General features: G+C 34.7%; 1 pseudogene; it reads left to right on the top strand.

Annotated features, from left to right (window-relative positions):
- Positions 1-5,273: 5,273 nt before the first annotated feature.
- On the top strand, positions 5,274-11,319 carry LOC110214980 (4-hydroxybenzoate polyprenyltransferase, mitochondrial pseudogene; annotated as a pseudogene).
- The last annotated feature ends 3,097 nt before the right edge of the window (positions 11,320-14,416 follow it).

Genomic DNA, 14,416 nt, shown 5'->3' with positions numbered 1-14,416 from the left:
TCTCTTTGACCTGGGAGTTCTGGAATTTGGCTACAGTATTCCTGGGAGTTTTAATTTTGGGATCTCGTTCAGGAGGTGATTGGTGCATTCGTTCAATTTCTACTTTACCCTCTGGATTTCAAATAACAGGGCAGTTTTTCTTGATGATTTCTCAAGATATGATTTCTAGGCTGTTTTCTTGATCATGGCTTTCATGTAGTCCCATACTTCTTAAATTATCTTTCCTCTGTTTTCCAAGTCAGTTGTTTTTTCTGATGAGCTATTTTACATTTTCTTCTATGTTTTCATTCTTTGTGCATTGTTTTCATTTTTTCTTGATGTCCCATTGAGTCATTCATTCCCCTCTTGCCCAATTCTAATTTTTAAGGAATTATTTTCTTCAGTACCATTCATTGCCATTAGGCCAATTCTTTTTTTTAAGCTGTTATTTTTCTTCAGTATTGTTTTGTGCCTCATTTACTAGCTCTCTTTTCTAATTTTCTAGCATCACTCTCATTACCTTTCCCATTTTTCATCTATTACTTATCTGTTAAAAAAAAAAAAGCTTCCAGGAATTCTTGTTGGGCTTGAGTCCAATTAACATTTTTCCTTTAAGGCTTTGATTTTAGATGTTTTCACTTTGTCGTCTTTTTTCTGAGTTTGTTTCTTGATCTTCTCTGCTACTGTAATAGTTCTTTATGGTCAAATTCTTTTTTTATTATTTATTTATTTTTCCTGCCTATTTCTTAACTTTGAACTGTATGTTAACTTTGGGCTTTGTCCACCTGGGAGTGGGGAGACACTTTCCTAAGCATGAGGCTTTTTCATACTGCTGTTTTTCAGAACTAGCTCTGGGGGTCTCAAAATTTTTGGTGTTTCCAAGATGAGATGATGCTGGTTGAGATATGGTCACTACTCTTCTAGTCTACACTCTGGTCTTTACCCAGAAAGGGCCCCTGGTCTCCTGCAGCCACAAATACTAGCACTATCTTTGCCTTGGAACTCTGACCAGGGCCTTGATCCCTTGTGACAAGTCTCCAGTATTCCTCTCCACCCTAGCACTGCAATCCAGAACTGTTGTGTAGACAATAGAGTTGTCAATAAGTGCCAGTTGTACCCAATGTTATAAACTTCTCCTGACTTCGTAAGTTTTATTAGGCTAGAAAAATGTTTCCCTCTGACCATTTATTTGCTCTGCTACTCCAAAATTTGATTTGAGGTATTATTTTAAAGTTGTTTGGAGGGGAATATTTAGAGAGTTCACTTGGGTTTCTAGTATCTGCCATCTTGGCTGTGCTCCACACTTCTCCATCATTTATTACCAGTTTATTCCTGTCTACTGACTCATTGCCTACTGAATAAAAATATGTTCATGTACCCCCATCCTCCAAGCACTCTCATTTGAAATTTCTATCTCTCCTAATGAATTTCATAAATTTCTGCTGACCTTTGAAGCTAAATCCCTCAAAAAGACTGTATATAATAAATGTCTCCAGTTTTTCTCCTCACGCTACTTCTTAACCACTTATAATCTAGCTTTTGATCTCATCATTCAACCAAAACTATTCTCTCCAGGGATACCAATGATCTCTTAATTGCCGAATCCAAAAACGTTTCTCAGTCACCATTTTTCTTTTTGACCACTCTCTTTGTTCTTCTTTAACACATTAGAGTGCTCCTTCTCAGTCTCCTTTGCTGGATCCTAATTCCTCCAATTGTATATATATATACCATGGAGTTCTATCTTGGGCTCTCTTCTCTCTATATACTACTTCACTTGGTGACCTTATTGACTCCCATGGACTTAATTACTGTCTTTAGGCTGATGATTCTCAAATTTTCCAATTTAAAACCTCTAACAACTAACTTTTGTACTGATCTCCAAACTCATGTCTCCAACTGCTTTCCTATATCTCAAACTGGATGTTTAGTAAACATCTTAAACTCCACATTTTCAACACAAAACACATTGTCTCTTCTCCTAAACCTTTATTGCTTCCTATCTTCCCTGTTACTATAAAGGGAAACAACCATCCTCCCTGCTTTTCAAGTTTGCATCCTAGAATAGGTATCATCCTTGACTCCTTACTATTTTATGGCCCTGTCCCCTTATATGACACTATAGCTCCTGAGCATGCCTTCTTGTCTCCTCTGACACTGCCACCACTTGGGGCAGGCCCTAGTTAATCTCATATCTAGACAATTGAAATAACTTGTTGGTGAGTCTGCCTACCTCAAGTCTCTATCTATTCCAATCCATCCATTCAGCCACCAAAGTATTTTTGTAAAGCAAAGGTCATAGTATGATTGCCTCCCCTACCCAGAAGCACCACTTAATCAATATACTTCATTGGCTTCCTGTCATATCAAGGATCAAATGCAAAATTTCCTTAGCATTCAAAGCTCTGCATATTGTAAGCCACTTCTACTTTTCCAGTCTTCTTGTATCTTATTACCTACCACATATTCTTTGATCCAGCAACTCTGGCCTTCTCCCTAGTCCACAAGCAAGCAATTCCATCTCATGATTATAGTCATTTTCTCCAGCTCTTCCCATGCCTGGAATATTCTCTCTTCTCATTCCCATCTACTGGCTTTCCTGGCTTCTTTTTATTTACAAATAAAATCCCATCTTCTACCAGAAATATTTACCTGAAAATCAATTCTAGAGCCATCTTATTATTTCTAATTATTTCTGATTTATCCTGTAAGTGGTTTCTTTTTGCATATTTGTTTGCTTGTTATCTTCCTCATTACATGGTGAGCTACTTGAAGGCAGGGGCTTCTGGAAGACATCCTTTTTTGTGAATGCAAGAAATGAAAATATTTTAAAAGAAGTAACAAAGGGTAGGGTAGGTACATAGGTGGGGTGTATGAGCTGAAGAACAGAAGTTTCCATGAAAAACATTGGAAGGAGTCAGAAGAAGAGGAGAAAGAGAGAGAGAGAGAGAGAGAGAGAGAAGAGAGAGAGAGAGAGAGAGAGAGAGAGAGAGAGAGTGATACTGTAGAAAGTCTATGATATTAAGAGTTGAAAGACTTAGATTTCAATCTGGGCTCTGCTACTTACTGTCTGTGTGACAACAAACAAGTCACTCTATCTCTTCTTGGCCTCATAAGGTAAAGAGATTCTATTCCTTTCAACTAGAAAGTGAAAAAAATGCAGTGTCAAAGGAACAAGGCTTATTTCTCTGGAGCCCTATGGCATCAATGTGGAAAAGATCTTAAAGCCTATTTCCTTACATTATCTTACCAGATATTATACAAAATTAGCAGCTAAAAGAACTGGAGCAAGAGAGCCATGGCAGAAGCTCTGTAGCCAGTCAAAGAGCTTCCCCATTTACCACATGGTTAGTTGACTGAGACTAGTTATGGAATGTCTACTTATGGTCCTAGGTTTCTCCAAATCATTTCCCTTACATGTGATCATGAGTTTTTTGGAAGCAGCTCATTTGCATCTACATGGATGAGGTTGCATTCACCAGATCCCCATTAAACTTTCAAAGTAATAAGAATTAATTCTGGGGGCAAAGGGCAGCACACCAGCTGATAAGATGGGAAAGTGGGAAGTGGCACCTGAAATGTTCTTTAAAGGAAGTTAGAGATACAATGAGGCAGAAATAAGATGGAAGAACAGATCAGGAATTGAGGCAGGATATAGAATCTCATGTCTAGGGAATACAGATTTTGCCAGTTTTCTGGCACATAGAGTTCATGGTGGATTCTGTACAAATGTTGATTTTAAGATGGAAAGTTGGACACCTTATGGCAATGAATTCTATGTTTCTGACTACTGGATTATATAATTACAGACGGTTGTGTAAGGACTAGTTTTATAGCTGTAATGATAGATAGCACATAATGATGGTTCATGCTCTCCTTAGTTCTCTATTGTGTGGGGAAGAAAGACTGAGCATGTCTTAGTAATGCAGGCCATAGGGCCTCTTCTCTCCACAGGGTGGATTCCCCACCTACTTCAGATATGTTTTGATGAAGGCTCATTTTCCCAACAGAATGTTGAATAGCATATACTGATTGGTATCCACCCTCCAGCGTCCAGATTGCAATTTCAAAATGGAAATGGAAGATACATATAGTTCTTCAATGCAAGCCCTTTTGCATATTCTTTAAGCTATAAAAAATATAGCTATAAAAGTAGCATTTCTTTTCTGAGACATGGGGTAAATCTTACCCATTATATTTCACTTAAAGTGTTTTAATGAGCTGAGTAGAATGCAGGAGTAGGGGAAAAAGGACATAACATATGTTTCTATGGCAAGGATGCTGGCATTCAATATAGTAAAAATTTGTAAAATGGAGGTGGGGGTATTTGAAGGGGAAAACAAATAAATTCAAATAGAATTAGCCTAAGGAAGTATTTTATTAAATTGTTTGATTTGAAGTTATTAGTTTTGACATTGTGTAAGTGGATTAATATAAAAACTTTAAATTTCTATGACATTTACCCTCAAATGATACATTTAACAGAAATTGAACTTAATGTCCCCATTTTGCAAGCCATGATCAGAATGAAAATTCTGTCAAAAGTAATCACCCTGTCACTTTTTTCCCTTGGCTTTCTCCTCTTCAGCTAGGTCAGTGTTTACAGAGGGGAGAATTGCTGGCATGTACTGGGGAAAAGATCTCAAATTTTGAATAAGTCTTTTGAATACTGAAGATAGTACTGAAGACCACACAATAAATCATTATAGGAGTTGGGAAGAAGTGAAAACTCTCACAGATTATAATGTGGCTTTTTCTAGAAATGCTTAAAAACAAACACACAAAACGAATGAAAATACAGCAAAAAACAATGAAGTTTTCATTATAAATAAATAATTCAAATTGTATTTTTCAGGTCTATTTCTACTTAGGGGAAACTTAGGGGAACCAAAAGCAATTGGAATATTATGCATATAGGTCCGTGTGTTGTGTGTGTGTGTGTGTGTGTGTGTGTGTGTTGGAGAAAAAAGTACTTTGAGAAAACATTTCTTAAAAGGTTTTAAAATAAAAGGGCATTTTAATGTGTTGTTATTTTTTTTCACTGCAATGTAGGGCTAGATGATTATGAAGAACATTGCAATGACTGTCCCAGAATCATTGCTTATCCAGTGAAGTTAATGAAATAATATTGGACATGGGTCACAAAAGTGGGGGGAGAGAGGAGGTAGTGGAAGGAATGTAATGTGAATGGGTGGGTATATGTGACCATTGCTGTACTTCTCTGTTCCTACTTCTGCAGCACTGATGTCACAAATCAAATTCTGTTGAGATATACACAGACATTTCTCATGGCCATGGTCAAAATAACAAAAGGAAAAATCATGGTAATGATAGAAATTGATTTCCCCATCTTTGGAGATGTTCAAGTAAGAACTGGGTGATAACTTGTTAGGTATGCTGTACTGGGGGCTCCTTTTCCTGTATAGATTTGACCACATCATTTCTGTTTTATCTTCTATGAGATTCTATATTTCCTGAATCACATGGTATCTCATTGTCAGGAAAGAGGGAATGAGACTCAGAAGGAATAGGGAATGGGGAGGGAAGAAGAGACAGATCTGTTTCTATAGAAGAAGCTTCTTTTTTTATAATCCAATCCCCTAGCAGACACCCCCCACAAATATCATGTACATGTTTTATTGTATTAGTCTTAAGTAAATTAGGTATGACTTTTGATTTGTGGATATTAGTTTTTTGGGTAATGAATGCCATTTTCTGAAAAAATGCATAGGTTTCATTATTAAACAAGAGAGAATATTCTACTTCTGGTTTTTCCTGTGTAACTTATTAACAGTAATAGGATTATCTGTTCCCCAGGAGGGACAGATGCCCCATAGGACTGTTCATTAACTTAGGGAAAATGTCAGTAATAGACATGCATTACACCTTTTAAAATAGAACTATTCTCAAAGGACTCATTAGCAAGAGAACATGACATAAATACTATATGTATCTTCAACCACAGAAGTATTCCTTCCTTCTCTGTTTAGTGTATAAGTTCCAAGTCCTTCAAGAGGTTAAAATAAATTAAAAACATACAAACAGGCAGGGATTTGAAATTTGTACCATTTCAGATATTTATCCTGCCTTTAAAAATACTGTTTGTACAGTATATCTCTAGAACAAGCAATACCTGTTTCTTAACCTCTATGGACATGATTATCACAAAGAATCCAACATCAATAGCAGCTTTGAGACAGAAAACCCTGATTTCTCCAGATGAATATATTACCATTAGCTCACTTTTCATTAGCTGAAAGACAGAATGTTTTACTAAAATCAACATTATCCAGACATAGCTAGAATTCTGTCAAAAAGAACATGGAGAGATTTGGCTGCTGTATAAATAAAATATACTCTAGGATTGTGGGTCCTTTAAAAAAATTCCACAAAACTCTTTCAAGATATATGTAAACCTTAATTTTTTATTAGACTAGGAGACAAGAGTACCATTCCTGGTAGAAAGCCCTGTGCTATGTACTGTACTATACTTTTACTGTCTCAATAAAAACCCAAGAGATTTGTTTTAAAGGTCACCACATTATGGTTTTTCCCCTTAAGAAAATGCAGTAGTACACCTTAGTTAAACAAAGGATCATGCCTCCTCATTTTCAAGTGAATTCAATTTAAATATAGGACATATGAAATGTAATTCTAGTCAGGGTTATAATTAAAGTGAAAGCCTTTGAATATATTTCTAGGCAGGATGAGCATGTAAAACCCACTCAGCTGAATTTCAATGAGATATGGCAATATTGTCTTTCACACAACTTGAAGTACAAAGACATCTAAAATTGGTGGAATTTACCCATCTTCCCTTAAACTGAAGTCATTTGAATATCATATTCTCATGAAGAATTCCAATGCAAACCAAATACTGGCATCTATATAGTGCCAACTTGTGGTGAACCAGGAAAGATGGCTATTAGAAGATGGGCTTGATGAATAAATGTATTTATTGGACCCAGATACAACATGTTCTTATCTCAGAATTCATCTACTCATCCAAGTGGTTAAGTTAAAATAATAGACATTCTGAAGGAAAAAAAAAATTAAGTGCTCTATTCATTGACCTGTCATAGTGGTTATACTATTGAAATCTTAAAACTGCTATAGGTAGCCTTAATGTCTGCTATTATAGAACTGTTTCACACAAAGTACACTACCAAACCACTGGAGCAAATTACCTTCACTACATTGATTGACAAATCATTAGAAAGAGTGCCAAAGCAGTAGACAGTGGAGTTTTAAAGAGAAACACTGTACCTTTAAAGTATTTAAACCAAGCAAAAGTAATGAGTAGACCCAGATTTTTGTAGGATCCATAATTTCACCAGTCTGAATGCTCTCTCTGACAGCACAGGTAACAATCCCTATACAACTGTACATCTCATCCCCACTGCTTTTAATACATGTATCTCTTTTATAGCTCCATATAGTATCTACCCAATGTACTGGAGACCTTTGGGAACTTTTAAAATTGCAATGGTAATAGTGTTCAATTTGGGCTAATTAACTTCTGTCATTCTTATTAATGATTAAGACATGTAATTTTCCTTGTATATGGATATATAAATATATATTGTTTGTATATATATGTATATGTAATATATGTGTGTGTGTATATATTACATATAATATACCCATATATATTATATATGTATATGTATATGTATATCTATTATATATATATCTATATCTATCTATATATCTATATCTATATATATATCTATATCCATATCTATATCTATATCTATATCTATATCTATATCTATATCTATATCTATATCTATATCTATATCTATAATGTGATATCTATATCTATATCTATATATATATATCTATATCTCATACTATATCTATATCTATTCTTATCTATATCTATATCCTATTCTATATCTATATCTATATCTATATCTATATCTATATCTATATCTATATCTTATGTATCATATATCTATATCTATATCTATATCTATATCTATATCTATATCTAATATCTATATCTATATCTATATCTATATCTATATCTTATCTTATATCTATATCTATATCTATATCTATATCTATATCTATATCTATATCTATATCTATATCTAATCTATATCTATATCTATCTATATCTGTAAATCTATATCTATATCTATCTATATCTATCTATATCTATATCTATCTATCTATCTATCTATTTATCTATCTATCTATATCCTTTTCTACCATTTCTTATAGACTTTTGATCCTTGGTAGATGATTGCAGCCTATGCATTCCCATTGTTAATTCTTCCAAGATCATGGTGTTCCAAATTTCAGAGTTATATAGCCTTATTGGATGAAGGTTGATGTTAAAGAAATTGAATTTTGTGGCAGCCAACAATTTAGGATCATTGGAAGAGGTACAAAACTTCTCAAATGTAATCTAGCATGATCTTTATCTTTTACTTGATTCTGGGCCAAGCTCATTGTCACAACCAAAATATAAGTATGGAAGGTCTAAATTACTATTGATTAGAGAAATACAAATTGAAAGAACTCTGAGGTACCACCTCACACCTATCAGATTAGCTAATATTACGGAAAAGAAAAATGATAAATGTTGGAGAGCATGTGGGAAAATTTGGACACTAATGTACTATTGGTGGAATTGTGAATGGATCCAACTATTCTAGAGAGCAATTTGGAACAATGCCCAAAGGGCAACCAAACTGTGCATACCCCAGCAATACCACTTCTAGGTCTGTATTGCAAAGAGATCATAAAAAAGGGAAGAGGACCTTCATATACAAAAACATTTATAGCAGTTCTTTTTGTAGTGGCCAAGATTTTGAAATTGAGGGGATCTTCATCAGTTGGGGAAGGGCTGCACAAGTTGTGGTATATGCATGTAATGGAATATTATTATGCTGTAAGAAATGACAAACAGGAGGATTTCAGAAAAACTTGGACTCGCACAAACTGATGCAAACTGAAGTGAGCCAATCCGAGAGAACATTGTACACAGTAAGAGCAATATTGTATGACGATCAACTATGAATGACTTAGCTCTTCTTAGCAATAGATTGATCCGAGACAGTTCCAAAAGACTCAAGATGGAAAATGCTTATCTACCTCCAGAGACAGAGCTGATGGTTTCTGAATACAGATTGGAGCATGTATTTTCACTTTCTTTCTTTTTGTAATTTTTTTTCTCCTTTTGTCCTATTCCTTCTTATACATCACAACTAATATGGATACATGTTTTACACGATTGCACGAATGTAACCTATGTCAATTTGCTTACTTATTGTCTTATTGAGGAAGGAGGAGAAAAGAAGAGGGAGAAAATTTGGAACTCAAAATTTCATTTAAAAATAATTGTTAAAAATTGTCTTTACATAAAATACCATTTAAAAGAAAAAAATAAATAAAGCAGGAAGGAAACAAATATTTATTAAACACCTACTCTGTGCCAGGATCTGTGCTATACATTTTATAAATATCTTATTTGATGCTCACAATCCTGGGAGGTAGGTCCAATTATTATCGCCATTTCAAAGTTAAGGAAACTGCAGTAGGTATTAAATGATGACTAGGGTCACATAGCTAATAAGAGTCTAAGTCCAGAACTCTGGTCATCTTAGCTCAAGGCCCAGTGCACTATCCACTGCATCATCAAGCTATCTCTAAATACTATAAATACTGAGTTATTAGAGTCATACAATGGGATATCAGTACAGCTTCATGTCATAATCTGGGTAATGGGTTTTCATGTACTTTACCAGTGTAGATGGCTAGGACTATAAACTTTTATACTGTTGCACATTTTATTGAGGAAGTATTGTGGTGTTTTAAGGTTCAATGACATTAATAGAGTATTGTCTGTTAATAAAAGTTACCTCTATAAACTCACCATCAATAGCAAATTCTTACTTGGCACCTCATCAAAATGTCCCCATTTTTCATACCTCATTTTAAGTGTCAGTACTAATAAATATACATAAGGTTACTTTTTCTCCTTAGAATTTTATATATTTTTAATGTATGTAGGGAAGATAGCTTGTTCAAAGTGAACCTTCAGGGAGGCATTCTGTTCTATAGAGCCAAATATTGCCTTAAAACCAGTTAACAAACAAGTTTAGTGGAAAGAACACTTTTTCCATCCTGACACTGGACAAATCATTTAACTTTTCTATACCCCAGTATTTTCCTGTGTTAAATAGAGATAATAGTAAATGATATTTTATACTCTTGAGATAGATTGAGATAGCATATTCAAACATGTCTTGCAGGATGGCGTTGGGCCGGCCCTGGGGCTGCTGGCCGGACTGCAATGGCTGCTGTGTGTTCAGCCCGCACTATCTCAAGCACCTGCTGCCTCCTCTGCCCTTCTCTCAGCCCAGGATCTCTGAACTGATCCTGATGGTGGCAGTCATTTTGGAAGCACAGCCCCTCACCCTATGCTCTGCAGCCCTCTCTGCACTTCATGAGCCTGGACAAGCCCACTGGAACATGACTATTGTATTTACCATATACCTGGACTACTGGCATGGCAGCAGAGCCAGGCTGTTTTCCAGACTGGTACATTTTGTCCCTTTTTAGCGTTGCAGTGATTCTGATGCAGGGAGATGGCTGTACCATTAATGATATATGGGATCAGGACTAGGACAAAAAGGTTGCAAGAACAACAAATTGACCAACAGCTACTGGAAATATTTCAACTTTTCAATCCTTGCTTTCCTTGGAGGACAGCTGTGCTTGGCATTCTATGTGTACTTCTGTGTATGAGTTATTGCAGTACACTATAGCATTGGGAACTGCATCATTGTCTCTGATGGTTATTTATCCTATGATGAAAAGAATTACTGATTGTCCGCAGTTAGCCATGGGACTGACCTTTAACTGGGGAGCATTACTTGGATGGTCTGACATCAAGGGCTCCTGTGATGTGTCTGTTTGCTTACCCTTTATCTTTCTGGAGTTGTGTGGACATTAAAATATGACACAATTTATACCCATCAGGACAAATGAGATGATGCCCTGATTGGTCTCAAATCCACTGCACTGCAATTCAAGGAAGACACCAAGCAGTGGTTAATCAGCTTCAGCACTGTCATTCTGGGTAGCCTATGTCTGGCTGGACTAAATTGTGACCAGACTGTCCTCTACTATTCTGCAGTGGCTGACAGAAGGGCTCATTTGTCTCACCAGATTTGCACTGTGGACTTCCATAAACCTGAGGACTGTTGGGACAAGTTTACTTCCAATAGAACAATAGGATACCTAATTTTCATAGGAATTATATTTGTAAACTTATGAAAAGAAAAAATAAAACAAGAATATGGAGATAGCAATTTAAGAAATTAACAAATTAAGTTTAGGAACTTTTCAAAGTAAGAACTACAAAATATTCTTTTGTTTTGTTAACAGAAAACTAGTTTGGATATTCTATCAAAGTAAGAGTAATTGACAGATGAATATTCCAGGCTGGGTTACCCAGGATTTCCCAGATTAAACAATTTTGCCAGCAAAATTCACACCAACTCTGGTATTAGCAAATTCTCAACTCATTTGAAATTGCGTGTAGTCTTGAATTTTTAGATTAACATATTGTCCTGGGCATGAAAATTCTCCTTTAAAAATTATTGGAATTATAGAAGCTTAGCACCTTTTTAGGACTGTGATGAGGATCTTGCACAAGAAAAATGTATTTTGGGGAATGTACTCTTTTTAGAAAAAACTAAAATAAAAGGTGCTATGGGAAAAAAAAATTTCTTGAAAAACTTTAAAGTCTTATAGACAGTCAATTTTTATTATGTCTAAAGTAATTAAAATATTGTTGTTACAAAGGCCAGATCCTTGTATCAGGCATGCAGCAGAATTTTTTTTTCCCTTTTGGCCCCATTCCACCAACATGATCACATGCTATTCTAATAGCATCAAATGAACATATAGGTATTAAATAACTTAATTTCATAAAAAAGAAAGAAGGCATGTAAATTCTATAGAAAAAAGTACTTAGCACAGTGCCTGACATACATAGATGCTATATAAATGCTAGCTAATAATAATAATAATAATAATAATATAATAACAATAATAATAGAGGAATTTGAGTACTGAAGAAGACTTTAGGTGATTTAAATTATAGTGTCCTTTCATCTCTAATTACTTTGTTAAGTTTAATATGATATGACAGAAAATAATTTCATAGAGTATTTTTTAGTTTTCCTTATGAAAACAGATTTGCAGGACCAAGGGAGTCTATAAAAATACTAACATTCTGGAAATTTTCAACATGTATTTGGGACTTAAATTCTCAGAAGCTTTCCAGGCCAATTGACTCATTTTACACATTAGGAAACTGAGGCCCAAGAAAGTGAAATGAATTCCTTAATATTATTCTGATAAGAAACATAAAATTTGAAATTAAATCTAATTTTATTAATTCCATAACATATGTTCTTTTCACTGCACTATTCCATCTACTTTGCTTGGTGATTTTTTTTTAAACCAAGAAAAATGTTATATGGAGACTGAGTTTTGGTAACATTGGCCTAATGGATTTTCAGTAATGTTGTTCCCAAGTTAGAAGTTTTAAGAGGTACATTAAACATCTATTCTTATTAGATTTAGTTGGAAATGACAAGACATAATAATTCAGGTAACCTTTTCATGCAGATTAACATTTAACATACCATCTGAATTTTATAATTTTCCAGAAGAGAACTTCAGGTCAGATTATTTTTTGTTTTTATTTTAGTCCCTTTTTCATGAACATTAATTTGTCTGTTTTTCAGTTATTTGCATTTTAATATATATTTTTTTAATTTCCACACACACAACTCTTTGTCCTCCATTTTTTTATCCCAAAGATGATCCTGGGATGCTAGTCTTCGACACTGTGAGTATAGTCAAGTAATATTATTGTTATGTTCAGTTGTCTTAGTTGTGTCTATTTGTGACTCTATTTGGGATTTTCTTTGCAAAGATATTGGAGTAGTTTGCCCTTTCTTTCTCTAGCTCATTTAATAGATGAGGAAAGTGAGGCAAACAGGGCTAAGGTCACATAGCTAGTAAGTGTCTGAGGCTGGAATTAAATTTAGGTCTTCCTGACTCCAAGCCCAGGCTTCTGTCCACTGCTTCTAGCTTCCATAGTTAAGTATTAAATCCCTTTTAATTTGTCATTCAACTAAACATATATACCATAAGCATATAAAATATGTAAACATTTTATGAAATAACAATAAATTATTAATAAAATAGCAACAAAATTAGGAAGCAAATATTAACATATTATATTTAAATAAATATTTTCATATTTATACAATCACAATGTCCAAATAAGCTCACTATTTTAAAGATTTCACTAAAAGTGTGACATTTTAAATTATAGCTTGGTGGCAACATGGCTAGAGTCCAAGACTGGGAGCCCAAGCTGTGTGATTCTGGGCAAATTAGTTACTACCTTGTGCCTCAGGTTTCTCATCTATAAAATGGGGATAATAATAACACCAAGCAAACAGAACTGTTGTGAGAATTAAGTGGGTAAATGTATGTAAAGTGTTTTGAATACCTGAAAGTACAGCATGAAATGCTAGTGGTTGTTAATTTAGCTTTTGGATTGGTCTTTACCATCAAGCACTTGATTCCACATACCTTAACCCCATAAAATATCTCTTTTCAATTTTGTATTCACATTTTCACACGTGATCACTTTTTAATGTGTTCATTTTACATCTATCTAATTATATTTATTAAATAATGACAGTGCACCTTGCAGTATTATGAATTTGTTTTTCTTTAACTTCCCCACACCTGGCATACTCACCTTTCTAATATTGACCATCATGGTAATTTAAATCAGTTTTGTTTGAAGAAAATAAGTAAGAACAAGAGTGTAGAGAATGGTTCATCCAAAACCTTTATACCTGTCTAGGAATGAAATTGTTTCCAGTGATTTCTGTTCTTTTTGTCCAAGGTAGAGAAGGTGTAGTCATAATTTTACTGATAATCTGTTCTACCTCTTATTATAGTGTTCCATCTTTCGTTACTTCATTCCATTTTCTATGTTATAAAGACCCTTTCATTTTGATCTGCTGAAACCATATCTGTCCTTAAATGCTACCTACTTCAGGAAAGCTTGTGAAATTGCCTCGCCCCCATCTCTGAAACACATATAGCACTTTGTACCTCTCTTATGCATTAATCACACATGCATATATGTATATATAGAAACATCTAATTACAGACACACACATATACTGCATCTGTGTGTATATGTGTGTGTGTGTGTGTGTGTGTGTGTGTGTGTGTGCGTGTGTATGGAGAGAAGGGGAAAAGGGAGGGAGGGAGATGGGGAAAGCAAGAGGGAAAAAGAGAGGGAGGGATGAAGGAAGTGAAGGAGGGGAAGACAAAGAGAAAGAGTGAGAAAGTGAGATAGAGAGAGAGGGAAAGAGAATGA

Source organism: Phascolarctos cinereus, unplaced genomic scaffold, assembly GCF_003287225.1.
Source record: "Phascolarctos cinereus isolate Bilbo 61053 unplaced genomic scaffold, phaCin_HiC Scaffold_726;HRSCAF=1367, whole genome shotgun sequence".
In the NCBI taxonomy this organism is placed as follows: domain Eukaryota; kingdom Metazoa; phylum Chordata; class Mammalia; order Diprotodontia; family Phascolarctidae; genus Phascolarctos; species Phascolarctos cinereus.
Note: the sequence above shows the minus strand (reverse complement) of the source record. Positions and strands in the feature narration are given on the sequence as shown.